This window comes from Rhinatrema bivittatum, chromosome 2 (assembly GCF_901001135.1).
Source record: "Rhinatrema bivittatum chromosome 2, aRhiBiv1.1, whole genome shotgun sequence".
Taxonomy (NCBI): Eukaryota; Metazoa; Chordata; class Amphibia; order Gymnophiona; family Rhinatrematidae; genus Rhinatrema; species Rhinatrema bivittatum.
Window position 1 is genome coordinate 706,103,357 of NC_042616.1, and position 24,607 is coordinate 706,127,963.

At 45.0% G+C, this 24,607-nt stretch overlaps 1 protein-coding gene across 6 annotated transcripts in view; it reads left to right on the top strand.

Moving 5' to 3' along the window:
- The window catches only part of FAM92A (family with sequence similarity 92 member A), a 393,124-nt gene that overhangs the window by 121,876 nt on the left and 246,641 nt on the right, over nt 1-24,607 (top strand). The gene's annotated exons all lie outside the window — the stretch shown is intronic.

Consider the following 24,607-nt stretch of genomic DNA (forward strand, 5'->3'; position numbering starts at 1 on the left):
AGGAACAGAAATTTCTAGATGCCATTGGTCGCCGTGTCTTCCAGGGATCAATGCTCATCTTCAGAATTGCCTCTTATCAGCTCTATATGACCCAATATAATTGGGTCTTATTTAAGCAGATACAAGACTTAACAGACTCTGTGCCTCAGCAATTTCAAGAGCAACTCCAAATCCTAGTAAACAAGGATTTTGAGGCAGGCAAGCATGAGATCAGATCATCTTATGATATCTTTGACACTGCTACCAGGGTATCTGCAGCTGCTATCTTGGCAAGACGATGGGCCTGGCTCAAGTCTTCTGACCTTCGCCCTGAAGTGCAAGACATTATCCGACCTGCCTTGTGTAGGAGATAATCTGTTTGGCGAGCAGATTCAACGAACAGTGGCGGAACTCAAGGACCATCATGAGACCCTAAGACAGCTCTCTCTGATACCTTCTGAGTACTCTTCAAAACAGCCCTTCCGGAAGGACTCTAAGAAGTTATTCTTCCGCCCGAAGAAGTCCTACCCGCCACCAACTAGAACCCATTCTACGAGACCGTTTCAAAAAGCTCAGTCTCGTCAGACACGAAAACAAAAACCACAAGCGGCTCCTCAGCCGGGCCCTGCTTCTGGTTTTTGACTCCTTCATAGAGAGCAGCAGATAGCTTCCATTGCCCCACATACCAGTGGGAAGTCGATTGTGCCATTTCAACAACAGGTAGCACTCAGTCACCTCAGACCAGTGGGTCCTAGCAATAATTGCTCAAGGTTATCATCTGAACTTTCTCTCCATTCCACTGGACTCCCCACCTCTACCGAAGTGGAGAACATCCGATCACTCCATCCTTCTGGAACAGGAGGTCTCCCTTCTCCTCCAGTCCAAGGCAATAGAACCAGTGCCCTACTCTCAGCATGGCCTAGGGTTCTATTCCCGGTACTTTCGAATCCCCAAAAAATCGGGAAGCATTCGTCCAATTCTGGACCTACAGGCCCTCAACAAGTACCTCCAGCAAGAGAAGTTCAAAATGGTAACCTTGGGCTCTCTTCTTCCTCTTCTATAAAGAGGAGACTGGCTCTGCTCTCTAGACCTCCAGGATGCATACACTCGTATCGCGATAATTCCATCTCATCGCAAATACCTGAGGTTTCTAATAGGCCCCAAGCACTATCAGTACAGAGTGCTTCCATTCAGCCTCGCGTCTGCACCACAAGTCTTCACAAAATGCCTCATCGTAGTTGCAGCCTTCCTCAGGACTCAAGGTGTTCACGTCTACTCCTATCTAGACAATTGGTTAATCAGGGCTCCCACTCAGTAAGCTGCTCTGTCATCCCTACATCTTACTTTACACACTCTAATTTCACTCGGATTTCTCGTCAACTATGACAAATCCTACTTAGTCCCATCTCAAACCTTATCGTTCATTGGGGCAGACTTGGACACCTTGCAGGCAAAGGCTTTTCTGCCTCGACAGCGAGCTCTCACTCTCGTGTCTTTTGCATACCAGCTGCAGTCTCAGCACTCCACGACTGCACACCACTTTCTCATCCTCCTGGGACACATGGCGTCCTCAGTTCAGGTCACCCCAATGGCCCGCTTGGCCATGAGTCATGCAGTGGACTCTAAGGTCACAGTGGACTCAATCCATTCAGCCGCTGTCGACCATTGTCCACGTAACCGACTCACTCCGTCATCTCTCACATGGTGGAGAAATCAGGTCAATCTCCTCCAAGGCTTGCCCTTCCAGGCTCCAGACCCTCAAATAACTCCCACCACCGATGCTTCCAACCTCGGCTGGGGAGCCCACGTGGCCGATCTGCAGACAGAAGGCTCTTGGTCTCCAGAGGAAGCCAAACACCAAATAAATTTCCTGGAGCTGTGAGCAATCAGATATGCTCTCAGGGTATTTCAGATCGCCTCTCCAATCAAGTCATCCTGATCCAGACGGACAACCAGGTGGCCATGTGGTACATCAACAAACAGGGAGGGACGGGCTCCTACCTTCTGTGTCAGGAAGCTGCGCAGATATGGTACATCTAGTGGGAGGCCCTCTCCCACTAGATGTACCTCAGGGCCACCCACTTGCCGGGAGCGGACAATGTGTTGGCAGACAAGCTGAGTCACACCTTTCAACCGCACGAGTGGTCTCTCAACCCCTCAGTAGCAAACTCTATCTTCCAACAATGGGGTTATCCTCAAATAGACCTCTTTGTGCCACCTCAAAATCACAAAGTAGACAATTTCTGTTCTCTCACTCGCAGCCAACACTATCAGCCAAGAGACGCGTTCTCCCTATCATGGGCAACCAGTCTCCTATATGCATTCCCTCTACTTCCACTTCTCTCGAAGACTCTCATGAAGTTACGTCAGGACAAGGGAACCATGATCCTGATAGCACCTCACTGGCCGCGCCAAGTGTGGTTTCCATTACTTCAGGATCTCTCCATTCGCAGGCACATTCCCATGGGAAAGGACTTCTAATCCATTCAAAACGATGGGTGCCTATGCCACCCCAATCTTCAAGCCTTGTCCCTAACGGCATGGATGTTGAAAGGTTAATCCTTCAGCCACTTAACCTTTCTGAACCAGTTTCCCGTGTCCTGATTGATTCACGGAAGCCTTCCACGAGGAAATCGTATTCTTACAAATGGACCAGGTTCACGTCATGGTGCTCTTCTCAATCCCTTGACCCCTTTACCTGTCCAATCACGAAGTTTCTGGACTATCTCTGGCACTTGTCAAAGTCCGATCTAAAAACTTCCTCCATCAGAATGCATGTCAGTGCGGTAGCAGCCTTCCATGAAGGTGTCGGGGATGTTCTCATATCAGTACAACCCCTTGTAACACGTTTTTTGAAAGGCTTGCTTCACCTCAGGCCTCCTCTGCGTCCTCCGGTTCCTTCTTGGGACCTCAACCTAGTTTTGGGTCGGCTCATGAAACCACCATTCGAGCCTCTTCAATCCTGTGACCTTCAATATCTCACATGGAAAGTGATTTTCCTTTTGGCAATCACTTCCGCTCGCAGAGTTAGTGAATTACAGGCTCTAGTTACCTATCCGCCTTACACTAAACTTCTGCAGGACCGGGCAGTACTCCGCACTCACCCTAAATTCTTACCTAAGGTAGTTTCGGAGTTTCATCTCAATCAATCCATTATACTACCTATCTTTTCCCAGACCCCATTCCAATCCAGGAGAGCAGGCTCTGCATATCCTTGACTGCAAACGGGCTCTAGCGTTCTACCTAGACCATACAGCTGCCCACAGGAAAAGCACTCAATTGTTTGTCTCTTTCCATCCTATCAAATTGGGGCAGCCTGTGGGTAAACAGACTCTCTCCTCCTGGTTGGCGGACTGCATATCCTTTTGCTATCAGCAAGCGGGCATTCCACTTCAAGACTGTGTTAAAGCACACTCTGTGAAGGCCATGGCGACTTCAGTAGCACACCTATGCTCGGTGCCGCTTCCTGACATTTGCAGGGCTGCCACCTGGAGTTCTCTCCATACCTTTTCAGCCCATTATTGCTTAGACAAAGCCAGAAGACAAGATTCCATCTTCGGCCAGTCTGTCTTGCGCAACCTATTTACAACGTGACATACCAACACCCTTCCGCCTGCCCGGTGGGGTTCAGGATACCCTCGGCCAAATTTCATCCCAGGCCTAGTGCCTTGCATGCCTGAGTACATTTGGTGCATACTCTGACATCCTCAGCTCGGTACTCACCCATGTGAGGACTATCATCCTGCTAGACCTGTGAGAAAGCAAATGTTGCTTACCTGTAATAGGTGTTCTTACAGGACAGCAGGATGTTAGTCCTCACAAAACCCGCCCGCCGCCCCGCGGTGTTGGGTTCATAACGTTTTCTTATTTTATTTTCAGCACTACCTGTAGCTTTTTAACAAGACTAAAGGGGGACCCCTGCTGGCTGCAGGGTTAGTGCCATGCTGGGCATGCCCAGTAGGGGCCAGTCAAAGTTCTGGAAACTTTGACAAAAGTTTTCCTTGATTGGGCTCCATCCTGTGATGTCACCCGTATGTGAGGACTAACATCCTGCTGTCCTGTAAGAACACCTATTACAGGTAAGCAACATTTGCTATATCAATTGACTTTTCTATCGGAATTAAAATTTGAACATCATCTGCGTATATAAAATGCGTAAAATTAAAACCAGATAAAATTCTACATAAAGGAAGCATATAAATATTAAAAAGGGTCACAGACAAAGAAGATTCCTAGGGCACACCATGTTGACGATCAATCAGTTGAGATTCTTAATCATGAAATTTCACTTTAAAAGCTCTATTCCTTAAGTAAGAGTCAAACCATTTCAACGCCAAGCCTTTTATACCTATTTCATTTAATCTATCTAAGAGAATTTTATGATTAACCACATCAAACGCTGATGAGATATCAAGCATAATCAGAAAGTAAGTTTGGCTGTTATCAGCTCCTCGAAGAATAATATCTTCTAAAGAAGCTAACAGTCTCTGTGCTATAATATTTCCTAAATCCATGTTGTGAAGGGAATAGGGTACTGTGTGTTTCAAGGTATTCAGATAGTTGCTTGTTAACCACCTTTTCTAAAATCTTAGCTATGGTGGGTAAATTGGAAATTGGTCTTAAATTTGAGAGATCATGGGAATTGATTTGGGGCTTTTTCATAATTGGTTTAACTATCGTCGTTTTCCATATATCAGGCACAATCGCTTTGGTAATAGATAAATTAATTATATCCGCAATAGCTCTAGAAATTATATTAGTGACTGTTTTTAATAGTTTTATTGAAACCTGGTCAGTAGGATGAGTAGCTGGATTCATGTTTTTAATTATACCTTCAATTTCAACAGATGAAATTATTTCAAAGGAAGTCATATGGTCTTTAGGGTTGCTTGGCAGTACAATTTAATTTGAGTCACAAGAGGAGATGTTTATTAAAATGTTTAAAGTCTTATTCTTAAAATGTTGGGCAATTTCATTACAAGTAGTAGTATCGGAAGAAGTGAGAATTTCAGTGGGATTGGTCAGATCTTTTACATAATCAAACAGAGCTCTTGGGTTGTATTGAAAGTTATTTATTTTATTAGCGTAAAATTCTTTCTTTGCTTTGTTGGTAGACTCATTATATTTATGTAAGAGTATTCTTTAGTTTGCTAAAGAGTCCTTAGTAGGGGACGCTCTCCATTGTCTCTCAGCCTTTCTTAGGGTTCTTTTTAGAGCTTTCAACTCAGTAGTATACCATGGGGAATGTTGTTTTTTACCAATAGAGATTTCCTTTTTGTTAAGTGGGCAGCAAATAATGTCAGCTGCTTCTTTTGTTAGAGAGATCCAAGAGTTGATTGCATTGCTACTATTTGATAAATCTAAATCCTTTAATGCATTAGTAAGTTGTTCAGTTAGAGTATCTAACTGACAGGGCTTCCTGTATTCTATTTTAGTTTTGGTAACTAAGTGTCTTCGATTTGGATATTGGACACTAATCTCTGCAGAAATTAATTTATGATCGGACCATGGGATCGAATTAATAATTGGGGTAATAGAACTATGGATGTGAGAATTGATTAAATATCAAATTTAATGTGTGCCCTGCATTGTGAGTTGCTTGGTTCACTATTTGCTGAAAGCCTAAGGCTGACATCGAATTCAAAAAAGCCTCACAATTGTGAGATAATGGGTCCTTATCCACATGTTAGTTGAAGTCCCCAGATATGATAGTCGGAGTATCCAGGTTTAATAGGAGGAATAGCCTGGTGGTTAGAACAGTGGACTATGAACCAGGAGACCAAGGTTCAAGTCCCGCTGTCGCTCCTTGTGACCTTGGGCAAGTCACTTTACCCTACATTGCCTCAGGTACAAAAACTTAGATTGTAAGCCCTCTGGGGATAGAGAAATACCTACAGTACCTGAATGTAAACCGGTGTGATATCTCAATTGAGATGAATGTCAGTATATAAAAATAATAAATAAAATAAATAAATAAAATAAATTAAAGGTGAGACATTAAGTTCCAATAAGCTAGGAGGTGCATAGAGTAAATTAATTTGCAAAAATTGAGATTTTAGAAAGGTAATTTCAAATTTGAGTGGTGGATTAATTTGTTTATTTCAAGCTGTAATTCTTTCTTTGATAGTATCATTATACCACCGTCTCTTTTGTTTTGCCTTGGAATAGAAACAATATCATGGTTATTTTTAGGCAATTGATTCAACAGAACATAATCAGACTTTTTTTTTTATTTTATTTTTATATAATTTTACATAAACACAAATATATACTTGTGACAGAAATAAGAGGTTCTCTCAAAAGATATATACTAAATGCATCTTACACATCTTAAATTTATACATATAATAGGTAATCCTCCTAATTTTTGGAAAATAGGGGGGGGAGACAAGGGCTTAGTAACTTAACTGGAGCGAAATTACTATGTAATACAATATATAAATATCAAAGATAGAACTCCTTAAATATATGCCTACCGAGAGAGTATATAGCTGTTTATCTAGGGTGAGCATCCAAAAATGCCCTTAATTGTACTGGTTCAACAAATACAAATGTGGAATTCTGATATTTTAATACACACTTGCAAGGATAATGGAGTGTGAATTTTGAACAAATACCCAAGGCCTCTGTCCTCATTAAGAGGAATTTCTTCCTCCTTTCCTGAGTTATGCGTATTATATCAGGAAAAAGCCATAATTTCTGGCCATAATACAGAAGGTTCCTATTCCTAAAGAAAAATCTGAGGACTGTATTCTTATCTTGTAAAAATGCAAAGCTCACAAGGAGTATCCCTCTCTCAGATATTTCATCTTCCTGAGATAGCTCTAGCATCTCTGTAATATTTAATTGAGATTCTTGTTTTTCTGTATCTTTATCTGGACCTTTAACTATGGTATTCTGAAATAATGAATGTGCTTTAGTTATAACAGGCATAATTTCCTTTGGCATTTTTAACACTTCAATTAAATATTTTTTAAACAAATTTACTGATGGCATTAATTTTACCACAGGAAAATTCAGAACACACATATTCAAATTTCTTAGAGTTCTCCATATATTCCATTTTCTTTGCTTGAGTTTGCTCAGATAATATCAGTCTTTGCTGAATTTTCTCTACATTTTCAAGCCTGCCTTCAACTTCCTTAATCTTCAGATCTTGTTCCATGGTCTTTTTCTCCATAGCCATACTCCTTTTATTCGTTGCCAGTACAATATTTGCTAATGTAAGTATAGCATTTTCAATTGAAGCCGAAGCTTCCCATAACGATTCAAGAGTTATTGTTGGAGGTTTAACAAGAAAAGGCTTTAAGTTCATTTCCTGCTCACCCAGACTTTCAGCTGCTCCATCGGTGTCCCGAATCTGTTCCATTAAGGCAGTCTCCGCAGTTAGCTGTTGATAAGAAACCTGTTTTTCTTCTAACTGAAGAGCCAGGTTTTCACCCGCAGTTCCCTTCATCTTAGTGGACACTCCTCCTGGGAATTCAAATGAGGTAACTTTTTGTTGATTCTGTTCCCCTTTCAAACCATCGGGGGAATCAGTAAGTTGTAAAACATCCGCAGCAATGTTCCCACGAGGGGAGGACGGAGTCTTAGGCGCGCCGGGGCTGAGTGATATCTCGGCCATTGAAGGTGGCGTTCGCTCCGCATCACTTCTGTTCGCGGCACTCGGACCCGGCAATGTCGGAGTTGAAGCAAAGAAGCTCGGAATCAATGTCTGACTCGGTGAAAAACTCGCTTCAGAAACTACCAAGCTCTCCCGGAGCTTGGCTTTTCTTTTGGTATGTGGCATTCTATCAGATAGACAAGAGGAAATAAAAATTTCAAACAGAAAATCAGAGCGTTCCTCGTTGTCTCTTTCAATCAGACGCCATCTTGTCCCCATAATCAGACTTTTTAAACCATGTCTCCGTAATTCCACATATATCAGGATTGCATTCTAAAAAGAAGGTCAGAAAGAACTGGCATTTTCTTGACTAAAGATTGGGCATTAACTAAAATTAGAGATAGAAGAGAAAATCCTAGTAAGGTAGTGGTAGGAATTAAAGGGATTGAAATTAACTGTCTTCTGGACTTGGGATGTTTCAGTTTCCATGTTGCTCGTCGTTTTCTGGTGAGAGAGATGATAGTAGGAATGAATTTGGGTTCCATGTTAGTTATTAAAATGAGCCCTTAGTAAGGTTAGGGGAAAAGAACTTCAGGGAAAAACTAAGGGGCAAAACCAAGGGGCATGCCCCTTGGTCGTGCTCCTTAGGCGCTCAGCGCCTCCGGCCCTCCGCGGGTGATTTTTAAACTGAATGAAATATTCAGTGGACACCAGTGCTGAGGTCTTTTCCTCTCCATCATAATTGATACACATACAACATATCTTATATTAAAAATATGTATATATCAATAATATTCAAATAATAGCAACACCAAATAATAACACCAGCCAGTTACTTTGATTGCTGGTACATGTGGGCACCAATGACATAGGAGAATATGGGAGGGAGGTTCTGGAAGCCAAATTTAGGCTCTTAGGTAGAAAGCTGAAATCCAGAACCTCCAAGGTAGCATTTTCTGAAATGCTCCCTGTTCATGCGCAGGTCCCCAGAGGCAGGCAGAGCTCCAGAGTCTGTGCGTGGATGAGACGATGGTGCAAGCAAGAGGGATTCAGTTTTGTAAGGAACTGGGGAACCTTTTGGGGAAGGGGAAATCTGTGCCATAGAGGCAAAAACTCACAGTAAAAACTTTTTAAACTATATCCGAAGCAAAAAGCCTGTGAGGGACTCAGTTGGACCGTTAGATGATCGAGGGGTTAAAGGGGCACTTAGGGGTAGATTTTCAAAGGGTTACGCGCGTAACTCCCGAAAACCTACTCCTGCGCGCGAGTGCGCCGAGCCTATGTCCCGGGGCATTCGAAAATGGGCGGGCCGGGGCATGGAGGCGGGGCTGGAAGCGTTCCCAAGTCCTCCGGCACATCGGCCTTGCCAGAGGTTCACGCGCCGGCAGCTCGCCAGCGCGCACAAGTTACGCCTGCCAGACATGGTTTAAAAAGTCACAGGCTTTCTGCTTCGGATATATTTTAAAAAGTTTATACTGTGAGTTTTTGCCTCTACGGCACAGATTTCCCCTTCCCCAAAAGGTTCCCCAGTTCCTTACAAAACTGAATCCCTCTTGCTTGCACCATGGTCTCATCCATGCACTGAGACTCTGGAGCTCTGCCTGCCTCTAGGGACCTGTCTCAGGCAGGCGTATCTCCATCGAATAAGATGGGGGGGGGATTTAGGTAGGGCCGGGGTGGTGGTCTAGATAGGGGAAGGGAGGGAAAGGTGGGGGGATCCAAAAAAAGTTCTCTCCAAGGCCGCTCCGATTTCGGAGCGGCTTTGGAGGAAACGGGGAAAGCCATCGGGGCTCCCCTTGGGCTCGGCGCGCGCAAGGTGCACAAGTGTGCACCCCCTTGCGCGCACCAACCCCCGGATTTTATCGCATGCGCACAGCAGCGCACGCATGTTATAAAATCAGGTGTACATTTGTGCGCACCGGGTAGCGCGCACAAATGTACCCCTCCACGCATAAAATTTAAAATCGGCCCCTTAGAGAAGATAAGGCCATCACGGAAAGATTAATTGATTTCTTTCGGTGTTTACTGAAGAGGATGTTACGGAGATACCCGTACCGGAGAAGGTTTTCATGGGTAATGATTCAGGTGGACTGAACCAAATCCATGTGAACCACTATGATGCCTAGATGTGGGGGTACGCCTGATTGACAAACTGAAGAGTAGTAAATCACCGGGACCAGATGGTATATACCCCAGGGTTCTGAAGGAACTAAAAAATGAAATTTCAGACCTATTAGTAAAAATTTGTAACCTATCATTAAAATCATCCATTGTACCTGAAGACTGGAGGGTGGCTAATGTAACCCCAATATTTAAAAAGGACTCCAGGGGTAATCCGGGAAACTACAGACCAATTAGCCTGACCTCAGTGCCAGGAAAAATAGTGGAAAGTGTTCTAAATATCAGAATCACAGAACATATAAAAAGACATGGTTTAATGGAACAACGTCAGCATGGCTTTACCCTAGGGAAAGTCTTGCCTCACAAATCTGCTTCACTTTTTTGAAGGAGTTAATAAACATGTAGATAAAGGTGAACCGGTAGATGTAGTGTGTTTGGATTTTCAGAAGGCATTTGACAAAGTTCCTCATGAGAGGCTTCTAGGAAAAGTAAAAAGTCATGGGATAGGTGGCGATGTTCTTTCGTGCATTACAAAATGGCTAAAAGACAGGAAACAGAGAGTATAATTAAATGGACAATTTTCTCAGTGGAAGAGAGTGGGCAGTGGAGTGCCTCAGGGATCTGTATTGGGACCTGTACTTTTCAATATAATTATAAATGATCTGGAAAGAAATACGACAAGTGAGGTAATCAAATTTGCAGATGATGCTAAATTATTCAGAGTAGTTAAATCACAAGCAGATTGTGATAAATTGCAGGAAGACCTTGTGAGACTGGAAAATTGGGCATCCAAATGGCAGATGAAATTTAATGTGGATAAGTGCAAGGTGATGCATATAGGGAAAAATAACCCATGCTATAGTTACCCAATGTTAGGTTCCATATTAGGAACCACCACCCAAGAAAGAGATCTAGGCATCATAGTGGATAACACTTTGAAATCATCGGTTCAGTGTGCTGCGGCAGTCAAAAAAACCAACAGAATGTTAGGAATTATTAGAAAGGGAATGGTGAATAAAATGGAAAATGTCATAATGCCTCTGTATCGCTCCATGGTGAGACCGCACCTTGAATACTGTGTATAATTCTGGTCGCCGCATCTCAAAAAATATATAGTTGCGATGAAGAAGGTACAGAGAAGGGCGACCAAAATGATAAAGGGGATGAAACAGCTCCCCTATGAGGAAAGACTAAAGAGGTTGGGACTTTTCAGCTTGGAGAAGAGTCGGCTGAGGGGGGATATGATAGAGGTGTTTAAAATCATGAGAGGTCTAGAATGGGTAAATGTGAATCGGTTAATCTGTTATTTACTCTTTCGGATAATAGTCTAGGGGGCACTCCATGAAGTTAGCATGTGGAACGTTTAAAACTAATCAGAGAAAGTTCTTTTTCACTCAACACACAATTAAACACTGGAATTTGTTGCCAGAGGATGTGCTTAGTGCAGTTAGTGTAGCTGTGTTTAAAAAAAAAAGATTGGATCAGTTCTTGGAGGAAAATTCCATTACCTGCTATTAATCATGTTGACTTAGAAAATAGCCACTGCTATTACTAGCATCAGTAGCATGGGTTAGGCTTAATTTTTGGGTACTTGCCAGGTACTTATAGCCTGGATTGGCCACTGTTGGAGACAGGGCTTGGTGGACCCTTGGTCTGACCCAGTATAGCATGTTCTTATGTTGTTGTTCACATGTTTATTTATGCCTTCAAAAAATGTAGCAAATCTGTGAGGCAAGAGTTCCTTGGCTAAATCCCATGTTAGCTTTGACCCATTAAACTAGGTTTATCTAAAAGTTCAGCAATTTTGCTCTTTATGATAGTTTCTACCATTTTGCCTGGCACAGACGTCAGACTCACTAGTCCTGTAATTTCCTGGATCACCCCTTGATCTTTTTTAAAAATTGGCATTACATTGGAAACCTTCCAGTATTCAGGTACCATAGATAATGTTATTGATAGTTTACAAATTTCCAATAGCAGGTCCAAGATTTCATTTCTCAGTTCTTTCAGTACTCTGGGCCAGTGGTTCTCAACCTTTTTTCTGTCGGGACACACCTGACAGATGGTTCTCACATGCGTGACCCATGATCGTCACGGGGCTAGATGTAAAAGTACAGTTTGCATCCACGGGAATCCCCCTGACCCACAATAATGGATGTAAAGCAGAATTATGACATTCCCCATACAACTCACCCTACAAAAAAGATATTCTGGTTCTGGTGTAATCTCAGTAACAGCAACTCAAACTCCTTCTACTTCCAGGCTCAATAGCCCTACTTATGAAAAGACAGCAGTTTACCACCAATGCATGTCCTCTTGAGAAAACACAACAAATAAGACTGATAAAACTCTTAAATGCTAGTAAAATATCTCATCTCGGTAACAGACACAGAACAGACACAGAACATACGCTCAGGATCTGTAGTAATCCACATAAACTAATCCGCACACAGTTACACCTGTATTATGGAATACACTCAAACAGGAGCAACCCTATCTATGAAAAGGCAACACTATAAATATTAAATCAGGCTGGTATGGTGTGTGTGTGTTTTCCTCTTATTAGGAAAACAGAACTAGCAAGCAGCTATAGATCCCCACACAGAAATAATTGTAAAACTATACTAATAAGCAGAATAAATGTTTCTAAACAGCTATGAACAGAATAACATCCAACAATTAAAAACTCATAAAAACTATTAAAAATTCTCCAAACACCAATAAAATATTTCAAAAAAGGCAGACACATCACATAATATTAAATAATTAAAATGGCAGTCAATCAAGAAAAATAAACTTAAAAAGCCACCTTTACTTACCCCCTCCAGCAGCTCTCCTACTCCTCTTCCATGCAGGCCATAGCACACAGCAGAAGCAGCAGTAGAGGCTAAGCTCTATACTCATGGTCCTCTTCCTTAATGCCCATGTCTCTCACACACACACACCATACCAGTCATGCCCCCATGACCAGTTTCTGTCTCTCACACAACAATCATCTCCCAAACAGTCTTTGACACACATACCAGTCACCTTCCTGAACAGTTTCTCTCATGCCATACACACACACAGGCTTCCCACTCCCGTGTTCTACTTACATATACGGACGTCTCACTGTCATAATCACTTTCTCTGTCTCACACACACTCACCAGTCTCTCACTCCCATGCTTGTTCTCTCCACATGCACAGGCTTCTCATTCCCATAATCACTTTCTTTCTCTCTCACACACACACAAACACACACCAGTCACCTGATCTCTCTCATGCATACACACACACAGGCTTCCCTTTCCCATGTTCTTTCAGATATACAGGCTTCTCACTCCCATGCTGTGTCTCACACACACCCAGGTTTCTCACTCCCATGCTCACTCTTCACATGCACAGGCTTCTCATTCCCATAATCACTTTCTCTCTGTTACACACACACACACCAGTCTCTCTCTCATTTCCATGCTCGCTCTCCGCTGCACAGGCTTCTCATTCCCTGAATCACATTCTTTCTCTCATATTCACACACACCAGTCTCTTTCTCTCATACACACCGTCACCTTACCAACCAGTCTCTTGCTCTCATGCATGCACACACACACAGGCTTCCCACTCCCATGCTCTCTCTCTCACATAATCAGGCTTCTCACTCCCATGCTTTCTTTCACACACATCCACCCCCCCCAACAGCAGGCTTCTTACGCCCATGCTTTCTCACATACTAAGATTTCTCACTTCAATGCTTTTTCTCTCTCTCACACACACACACATCAGTCACCTCCCTGACTAATGTCTCACACTCTCACATACACATCAGTCATCTCCTTGAGCAGTCACTTTCATTGTCTCTCACATAAACACATACATCAGCTCTCTGACCAGTTTCTCTCACTCACACACATGCTCTCAATCACACGCAGGTTGGCTGCTTCTTTCTCTCACTCACTTCCTCTTCCCCGCCCCTCCCCGAGTACAAATGGTTGCTGCAGCAGCCTCCTCCTCCAGCCCCCGCAAGCCAAGAAAGTAGAATTCCATCGGCCGCGGGAGGCTCATGCTGCTGTCTCCTTTCCCGATTACCGTCTGCTTCAATTGCTCGGGGGCCGATGCTGCAGCCGCCACAGCTACTTTATCACGCGGCACTGCTCTTTCTCCTTCCCGCGCACCGCGTATCACTTCCTGTTCCGGGTCACCGGGGGGGGGGCAGGCGCGGGAAGAAGAAAAGGCCAGCCACAAGTGCCACAGCTTCTTTTAGCACTGCTGCCATTTCTACTGGGCTTGAACGTGTTGATAGCCCAGCGGCAACGGCAGCAGGGAAGAAAGAGCAGCAGGAGAGACCGGTAGCACGCAACACACTAGTGTGTCGCGACACACCAGTTGAGAACAGCTGCTCTGGGCTATATATACCATCTGATCCAGGTGATTTGTTACTCTTTAGTTTGTCAATTTGCCCTAGTACATCTTCCACTTTCACTGAGATTTGTTTCAGTTCCTCCTTTGAATATAATTTCTGGCCTGGTTATATCTCTTACATCTTCCTTGGTGAAGACTGATGCAAATAATTTATTTAATCTGTCTACTATGGCTTTGTCATCCTTAAGTGCTCCTTTTACACCTTGATCATTTAATGATCCAGCTGACTCCCTCACAGGCTTTTTCCCTTGAATGTACCTGAAAAAGGTTTTATTATGAATTTTTGCTTCCACAGCAATTTTCTTTTCAAATTCTCTCTTTGCCTCCTTATCAGTGCTTTGCATCAGACTTGCCAGTGCTTATGCTGTTTCCTGCTTAATTCATTTGGATCCCTTTTCTATTACTTGAAAGATGTTCTTTTAGATATTATAATCTTTCACCTCACCTTTCAACCATGCCGGTTGTCGTTTAGTCTTCTTTCCACCTTTTCTAATGTGTGGAATACATCTGTTCTGGACTCCAAGATGGTTTTAAGCAGCATCTATGCCTGAGCTAAACTCTTAACCTTTACAGGTGCTCCTTTCATTTTTTTCCTAAACATTTTCCTCATTTTATCATAATCGCCTTTTTGAAAATTAAATGCTGTTGTAGTAGATCTCTTTTTTGCGCTTCCTCCAGTTATTAAATCAAATTTGATAATGTTGTGATCACTATTGCCAAATTTCTCCAACACGGTTACCTCTCGCACCATATCCTGTGTTCCACTAAGGACTAAGTCTAAAATAGATGCCCCTCTTGTTGGTTCCTGTACCAGCTGCTCCATGAAGCAGTCATTTATTGGCCTTTAAGTAAAATGCAGAAAGATTCCAAATTACCCCTATCAACTTATGAGAAGGTTGTTAATACAAACAAAAAACATACTTTGAAATGTCTACATATAAATACTAGAAGTATAGAAAATAAGATGGGACAGTTAGAGTGTATAGCACAGAGGTAGATATAAATGGCCTCTCAGGGACCTGGCGGAAGGAGGATAACCAATGGGACACTGATACCAGGTTACAAATTATATTGAAATGATAGGATGGACGGAGGGGTGGCACTATATGTTAAAGAGAACATTGAGTCAAACAGGATAAAAGTTCTGCAGGAAACAAAATACAATGTTGAATCTTTATGACTATAAATTCCAGGTGAAAAAGGGAATAAAATAATAATGGGGGTGTATTACTATCTACCTGGGCAGAATGAACTAAGACAATGAAATGCTAAAAGAAATTAGATAAGCTAATAAAATCAGCACTACATTTATAATGGGTGATTTCAATTATCCCAGTATTGATTAGGTGAACGTTACATCAAGACATTCTAGAGAAGTTCCTAGATGAAATAAATGACTGCTCTACAGGGATGCCCTATTTTCCCTGTTCTCTTAGTATCCTTCAGAGATACATCATTCCGAACCATATGCTTTTGAGTGACAATCGACTTCCCCCATCATCTAGTTTGAGGTGCGCTATCTCCTTTTTAAAGGTTAATGCCAGCAACCTGGTTACACTCTGCTTAAGGTAGAGATCATCCTTTCAGACAAGGCCCCCCTTCCTCAAAATGAAGCCCAGTTCTTAACAAATCTAAAATCCTCTTCCTTGCACCATCATCTCATCCATGCATTGAGACTTTGGAGCTCTGCCTGCCCCTGGAGGTGCTGCACGTGTTACGGGGATTATTTCTGAGAACACCACCCTGGAAGTTCTGGATTTCAGTTTTCTACCTAAAATCCTAAGTTTGGCTTCCAGAACCTCCCTCCTGCACTTTGTCATTAGTGCCCACATGTACCAAGACAGTTGGTTCCTCCCTAGCACTATCTAAAATCCTTTCTATGTGAGACGTGAGGTCCACCACTTTCGCACCAGACAGGCAAGTTACCAAGCGATCCTCACGTCCATTAGCCACCCAGCTATCAACCTTCATAATAATTGCATCACCAACTATAAAATCTGTTCTAACCCTTCCCTCCTGAGCACAAGCCCCTAGAGCAGGGGTCAGGAACCTTTTTGGCTGAGAGAGCCATAAACGCCACATATTTTAAAATGTAATTCCATGAGAGCCATACAATATGTTTAAAACTAAATACAAGTAAATGTGTGCATTTTATGTAAGATCACACTTTTAAAGTACAATAAGTCTCTGAAAATATTACACCAGGCCTTAAGACACCAATACATCTCCTATTAGGAAAACGGACCAAGTCAGGCTGCTATAGAGTCCTACACAGAAACTACACGCCAGCAGAAAACCTCACCTGAATCACGTGCTGTCCCTCACCTAACATAGAATAAAGAGACCAAAACGCATAACTAGAAGCATGCAGACAAAAACTGAATTGGAAACTGCAACAAGCCAGAGTCTCTGTATGCAGTGTAACAAAGGAAAAAAGAAACATCACACATCCTTATAAAACAAATCAAGAAATATAAAATCATCAGCAGTAAAACTGTACTAACAAAAAGAACATATTTCGAAACAGCTGATGAGTGGAATATCCAATAATTAAAAACTCATATAAAACATTTCCAGATACCAACAAAATATTTCAAAATAGCAGACACAAAGATCCAGTAATGAAAAATAATAAGGATACAAAAATTTTTTTGCTCTGCATACCTGGGAACGTTTGATATCCAGGTGTCCTGAGATTGTTCTGAATTAGCAGGAGGTGGGGTGGTTTGCTTGGAACTTTCTCCTCTCTCAGTCACATACCAGCGCTCTCTCTCACACTGGCTCTCAATGACACACCTATACACACATGCTCTCAGTACTCACATATACACATGTTTTTTCTCACTCCCTTATATAGGCTCTTAATTACACATTTACACACATGCTGTCTATCTTTTCACGCTTACACACACACAGGCTTTCAATCACATAAATACATGCTGTCTTTTTCTCTCACACACAGACTCTCATTCACATGCTTACAAACATGTCCTCTCTTTCTCTCATTTACACACAGGCTCTCAATCACATACTCACATGCTCCCTCACCTAAATCAGCTCTCAATCACACACAGACACACATGGTCTCTCTCTCTCATTTAAACACAGGCTCTCAATCACATACTCACATGCTCCCTCACCTAAATCAGCTCTCAATCACACAGACACACATGGTCTCTCTCTCTCATTTAAACACAGGCTCTCAATCACATACTCACATGCTCCATCACCTAAACCAGCTGTCAATCAGACACAGACACACATGATCTCTCTCTTACTTATACACACAGGCTCTTAATCATACATACACATGATTTCTCTCACACACAAAGGATCTCAATCATACACACATACTCTTTCAAACAAACAGGTTTTCAATTACAAACTTACACATACAGGGTCCCAATGGTAAACTTACATTCATGCTCTCTCTCTCACAGGCAGGATCTCAATCACAGACATACTCTCTTTCACATATACAGGCTCTCAATCATTCACATACATGCAATCTCTCACTCACACACACAGGATCTCAAACACACATGCTTGCTCGCTCATTCACTCTCTCTCTCCCCCTCCCCCACCCCCACCCCGGGAACTCGCGGCAGCAGCAGCCACCTCCCAACGCTAACCTCCTTCATTTTCAGCCCTCGCGGAGGCGAAGGCGGAGTCCCATCGGCCGCGGTTGAAGATTTTCATTTTCCTCCGAGCCGCGCTGCAGTCTTCTTCCCGTCGGACACTAGCGTGCCTGCGCGGGTCTTCCCGCGCAGGCACCCGATGCTCTCCACTTCCTCTTCCGGGCCGCGGGAAGAAGAGAGCACCGGCGTGCTCTCTTCTTCCCGCGGCCCGGAAGAGGAAGTGGAGAGCATCGGGTGCCTGCGCGGGAAGACCCGCGCAGGCACCCGATGACTCCAGCGCTGGCACCCGGCTGACACCCGATGACTCCCGCGCAGGCACCCGGATGACTCCAGTCGGCGTGCTCTCTTCTCCTCCCCCCCCCCCCCCCCGCGGCCCGGAAGAGGAAGTGGTGAGCATCGGGTGCCTGCGCGGAAGAAGAGACCACGCTAGTGTGGTCTCTTCTTCCCGCGCAGGCACCCGATGCTCTCCACTTCCTCTTCCGGGCCGCGGGGGGGGGGGGGGGAGGAGAAGAGAGCACGCCGGTGCCGCTGACTCCAGCTGTCCTGCCGCGTTCCGCCCGGGCTGACAGCATTTTAAGCCCGGGCGGCGGAGAACCGGGGAGCAGCTGGGTCACCGTGAAGTATGGCGACACTTGTCTGCGAGCCAGATGCAGCCCTCAAAAGAGCCATATCTGGCTCGCGAGCCATGGGTTCCCGACCCCTGCCCTAGAGACTGATCCTCATGCGAGAGGATACTGCATCACCTTGAGGGGCAGATCCTAGCTACAGAATTGCTTCCTGCCTCATCAAGCTGATGCTCTCCTTCTAGGTGACCTTTCTCCTCCAAAGTAGCACAGGGGCTAGCAGATTGGAGGTCTGTCTTCTCTACTATGTTCCTGTAGGTCTCCTCAATATTACCTCGCTGCTCCAGGTCTGCCACTCTAGCCTCCAGGGATCAGACTCGTTCTCTGAGGGCTAGTGGCTCTTTGCACTTAGTGCACACACATGACCTCTTGTCAGCTGGGAGATAATCATACATGTGGCACTCAGTGCAAAAGACTGGAGAGCCTCCGTCTCGCTGCTGGACTACTTCCTGCATTATAATTTAGTTAATTTGTTATCAGTTAAAAATTTCTAAGGGAGCAGGGATGTAAAGCTAACTTAAACTACTTTTAGTCTATGGATTTATTTTGTGTCTGGCAATGACCCTCAAAACTCTACAGTAAATCTACTTATATCTTCCTAGTTACACAACTTATTAACTCTTGTTTTGAATTAGTTTCCTTATGTATAAAATCTGCAAAAAAAATTACTTCTACCAATTACCTTGTAAAATCAAAATATATAAAACCAAGTAAAAACTGATAAGTTCTAGTAAACAGATAAGATATAGCAAGATAAATAGAATATACTAAGGAAGTTAGAGGTGTGCACCCCATTAGGGGTGCACTTCTCGTCCTCATCTGCTGCAAATGATGCAAGACGTATGGAAGTTAGGGCTGTGGAGTTCAAAGCCTGGATCACTCGCTGTGACTTCTGGAGTCCTCTCCCGGGAGCTGCTGGGTAGAATATGCAGATGAGCCTTCCAGTCCTTTTCTGCTGCAAGTGGTGTGGGACTTCTGTCTTAACTGAAGGAATTATTTCCACTTAACCTGACTACCTTGTGCTACATCAGGAAAAATATGTATGCACTGACCACAAAAAAAAAAATCCTTACAGGAAAAATATTTTTGAATAACCTAATCCTTATTTCTCGGTACAGAAAGAAAGAAGCAGAATAACCCTTAATGGAATGTTATCTATTGAAGCTTCGGGGTTCGAGACCAGCTTCTCCTGGGCCCTCCTCTTCACCTTCGCGGAGGAGCTTAAAGGGCCAGCCCTCATTTTCAGTGGATTTTGTGTTGCTTATGCATAAGGCTTATTTGGCTAGCCTTATGCCTACGGGGGATCCGGGTCTGGCAAGGCCGGTTCCTCCTCTTGCAAAACTTCCTCGCCCAGACCCTCCGGAAGTCTCCAGGATCTGGGGCATTCGAGGATCTTCGAGGTCTGGTGAGCCCGCTCTGGCGAGTGACTCCGCAGCTGCGGATCCTCTGCAGGGGACGCAGATGGGGATGCGGAGCGGACAGCCCCTGTTGAGCGTTCTCGGCTTGTTTCGACGAGATGAACTGGAGCCCCTGATTACGTATGTCCTGACGGAGCTAGGAATTCAATCCACCCCAGAGGCCCCGGCGACTGATTCGGTGGACCCAGTTCTGTTGGATCCTCGTCCTCCGACCAAGACTTTTCCTTTCCATCCCATTTAGTTCCAGTTACAATACTTCCTGCCTTTATTTTTTTCCAGCTATTTTTAGCTTCCACCTTGTTGAATGTAACTTTACCTTTTTCTCCTCTATTGTTAATCACTTTATTTATTGCTTCAGTTATCTTTGTTATATGTAAACCGATCCGATATGGTTATCACTATGAAGGTCGGTATAAAAAAGTATTAAATAAATAAATAAATGTTGCTGCAGCTCATGTTTCGCGAGTGGGATGCCCCGAAGGCAAGCCTTCGAGTGGGCCGCACTATGGATAAATTGTATCCGCTCCTGGACGATTCCTTGGAAATACTTAAAGTTCCCAAGGTGGATGTGGCGGAGTCAGTGTGACGAAGCGTACCACGATTCCAGTGGTGGGGGTGGCGGCCCTTAAAGACGTGCAGGATCGAAAGCTTGAGGTACGCTTGAAGTGGATTTTTGAGGTGTCAGCCCTGGGGGTCAGGGCGGCCGTCTGCAGCAGTTTGATGCAGTGAGCAAGCTTGCGTTGAGTGCCCACGAAATTTCCCCAGAGGAAGCAGAGCAGGTAGATCATCTGGAGGCAGCAATGGCATATGGGGCAGATGCCTTATATCAGTGGTTCTCAACCCAATCCTGGGGACCCCCCCCAGCCAGTCGGGTTTTCAGGATATCCACAATGAATATGCATGAGAGAAAATTTGCATGTTATGGAGGCAGTGTATGCAAATTTTCTCTCATGCATATTCATTGTGGATATCCTGAAAACCTGACTGGCTTGGGGGGTCCCCAGGACAGGGTTGAGAACCACTGCCTTATAAGATCTCCATACTTCGTCCCATACCATGGCCTTGGCAGTATCAGCTCGGAGACTGTTGTGGCTCCGGAACTGGTCAGCTGATGTATCTTCTAAGTCTCAGTTGGGGGCACTTCCTTTCAGAGGAAAATTCTTGTTTGGTGACAATTTGGAACAGCTTATTAAATCTTTAGGAGATAAGGTGTACGAGTTTCCCGAGGATAAGCCTAAGTCTTCCAAGCCTTTTGGTCCTTTGCGGTCTTGTTTTCAAGGTCAGCGCCAGTTTCGGCAGACCAGGCCGTCCTACGGTCAGTGTCAGTCTTCGGGTAGGCCCCAGGCCTGGACTTCTTCCTTTCGAGGCCGTCGGCCCGCTCGTGATGGAGTCCATTCTGGTCAGGCAGCCAAGTCCTCTCAATGAGATAACGCCGACCCATTCCTCCGTTCCGGTGATAGGGGGTCGGCTCTCCCTATTCTATGAGGAATGGGTCAACATAACATCCGACCGGTGGGTTTTAAGCATCATAAAACACGGCTATGCATTAGAATTTGCTCGGCCCCTGCAAGACCTGTTTCTAATCTCTCCCTGTGGATCTCTTCAAAAGCGGCACATCGTAGCTCAAACCCTTCAGTGGTCGTAGGATCTGGGAGAGGTAGTTCCAGTTCCTCCAGATGAGCACCGGACAGGGAGGTATTAGATTTATTTCATGGTCTCCAAGAAGGAAGGCTCTTTTCATCTGATCCTAGACCTGAATAAGGTCAACAGAGGCCTCCAGGTTCCCCATTTTCGTATGGAGACCCTGCGTTCGTTGATAGCGGTGGTACGCAAAGGTGAGTTTTTAGCTTCGCTGGACCTGATGGAAGCATATCTTCACACTGATATTCGCAAGGATCATCAGAGGTTTCTGAGATTCATGGTTCTCTGCAAACATTATCAGTTTCAAGCCCTTCCTTTTGGACTGGTGACCGCCGCACGCATGTTTACAAAGGTGATGGTGGTGGTAGCGGCGGCCCTTCGGCGAGAAGGTGTCCTGGTTCATCCATATTTGGATGACTGGCTGATCCGAGCAAAGTCGGAACACCTCTGCAGGTTAGCGGTCGACAGAGTGGTGCACAGCTTTCACTTTCTAGGTTGTGTCATCAACACCACCAAGAGTCACTTGTCTCCTGTTCAAGTTCTGGACTTCTTAGGAGCACGCTTCAACACGCGGCTGGGGAAGGCCTTCCTAAAGCAGGAGTGGATCGACAAGCTGATGTCGCAGGTCTGTCGCATCCTGTCTCTGCCAGTGCCCAAGGTGTGGGACTACTTGCAGGTGCTTGGTTCTATGGCATCTACTCTGGAGTTGGTTCCTTGGGCCTTTGCTCATATGAGGCTGTTACAAAGAGCATTGCTTTCCCGTTGGGATCCCAAGTCGGAGGAGTTCGGGATTATGTTGCCTCTTCAGGAGCCGGCCAGGTCCAGTCTGGATTGGTGGTTGATACCCAACAACTTACGGCGGAGAGTGGAGCTGGAAGTGCCGCAGTGGGTGATCGTGACGACAGACGCCAGTCTCTCCAGTTGGGGGGGCAGTTTACCAGTCTCATGCGACACAAGGTCAATGGACTCAGCAGGAAGCGCAGTGGTCCATCAACCATCTGGAAACCAGGGCAGTGCAGCTAGCCTTGCTGAAGTTTCTTCCCCTCATCTGTCATCAGTTGGTGTGGATTTTGTTCAACAATGCAACGACTGTGGCATATATCAAACATCAAGGGGGCATGAAAAGCCAGCCGGTGACCTTAGAGGCAGACATCCTGATTGTCTGGGCGAAAGCAAATCTCGCCCGTCTGGCGGCTTCGCACATAGCCAAAGTAGACAACATTCAGGCAGACTTCTTAAGTCGCCAGCATTTGGACCCCGGAGAATGGGATCTCTCCGAGGCGATGAGGCTCTTCACTCATCAGTGGGGTGTTCCTCAACTGGATTTGATGGCGACTAGGTTGAATGCGAAGGCAGTTCGATTCTTCAGTCGCAGAAGGGAGCATGGGGTGGAAGGAGTAGATGCTCTTGTCCTTCCGTGGCCCCGCAACATTCTGCTCTATGTGTTTCCTCCCTGGCCCCTAGTGGGCAAGATCGTGCGAAGAATAGAGTCCCATCAAGGCTCGGTCATTCTGGTGGCTCCAGAGTGGCCTCGGAAGCCGTGGTTCACAGACCTGGTCAACCTGGCAGTGGACAGTCCACTTCGTCTCAGTCACCTCCTGAATCTTCTGAGGCAAGATCCAGTATTTTTCGACCAGGTGGCTCGTTTTTGTCTAGCGGCCTGGCTTATGAAAAGAGGCAATTGAGAGAGAGAGAGGTTATCCGGACGCGGTCATTTCTACTCTTTTGAGGGTACGTAAGACCTCTACGTCGCTTAAGTATGTTAGGGTCTGGAAGGTGTTCGATTCGTAGTGTACTGGTTTGCACGTTGCCCCGCGCCGTGCCTCTCTTGTCCATATACTCGCTTTCTTGCAGGAGGGGTTGAAGAAAGGTCTGGCGTATAGCTCTCTCAGGGTACAGGTGGCAGCCCTGGGCTGTTTGCGGGGGAAAATTGATGGAATGTCCCTGGCGGCTCATCCGGATGTTTCGCGGTTTCTGCAGGGTGCTAAGCACTTGAAGTCCCCGGTATGACCGGTGTGTCCTTCTTGGAGTCTAAATCTGGTTCTTTGTGGGTTGTGCAAGCTTCCTTTTGAGCCCCTCAAGCGGGCCACTTTGAAGGATCTAATGCTCAAGTCTGTTTTCCTAGTGGCTATCTGCTCGGCGAGGCGCATATCGGATCTTCAAGCGCTGTCTTGTGGGGAAACCTTTTCTTAGGTTTACAGCTTTGGTGGTGTCTCTCAGAACGGTTCCATCCTTTCTATCGAAAGTAGTGTCTGCTTTCCACTTGAATCAGTTGGTAGAGTTGCCGGCTTTCCCGGAGGTGGATTCTGGGTCCTCTCAGGATGGCGACTTGAGGAAGTTGGATATCCGGTGGGTTCTCCTTCGCTATTTGGAGGCCACTAATCACTTCAGGTTGTCGGATCATCTTTTTGTCCTTTGGACCAGTCCTAAGAAAGGGCATAAGGCTTCCAAGGCGACCATTGCCCATCTGTCATGGTCCAGCAGTGCCAGGTGGTTTAAAAGCTCATTTGGTCCGTTCTAAAGCTGCATCTTGGGCAGAGAGTCAGCTGGTCTCTCCACAGGAGATATGTAGAGTGGCGACTTGGAAGTCTCTGCACACTTTTGCTAGGCATTATCGGTTAGACGTCCAGGCTCCAGATGCCGACTCTTTTGGCAGTAGTGTGCTTTGCGTGGGACTCTCCAGGTCCCACCCCATGTAAGGCAGCTTGAGTACGCCCCAGCAGTCTGGACTGATCCGGGTACGTACAGGAAAGGAAAATTGGTTCTTACCTGCTAATTTTCATTCCTGTAGTACCACGGATCAGTCCGATGCCCGCCCGGGGATGAAGAGATAACATGGGAGAGTCCGCTCAATTGTATTTTTTCTATCTGCAGTTTTTCAAATGAGAAGCAAACTATTCAAATACGCGCAATTTGATGAATTCAATTTTCAGAGTGCTCATTTTATGTACAAAGTTCTTTGGTCACATTCCTTTTCCCCAGTTTTTGATCTAACCATTGGATTGGGATGTGAGGTTGTTCATTGCAGTTTTTTTTATCTGCTTTGATACTGTTTATACTGAAGGGATCGCAGGTGGCACGCTGGTATATTAGTGGGTGCCCTTCAAGTTTTTCTCTGTCTCCATCTGTTAGAAGGGAGGCAAAACCCAGCAGTCTGGACTGATCCGTGGTGGTACAGGAACGA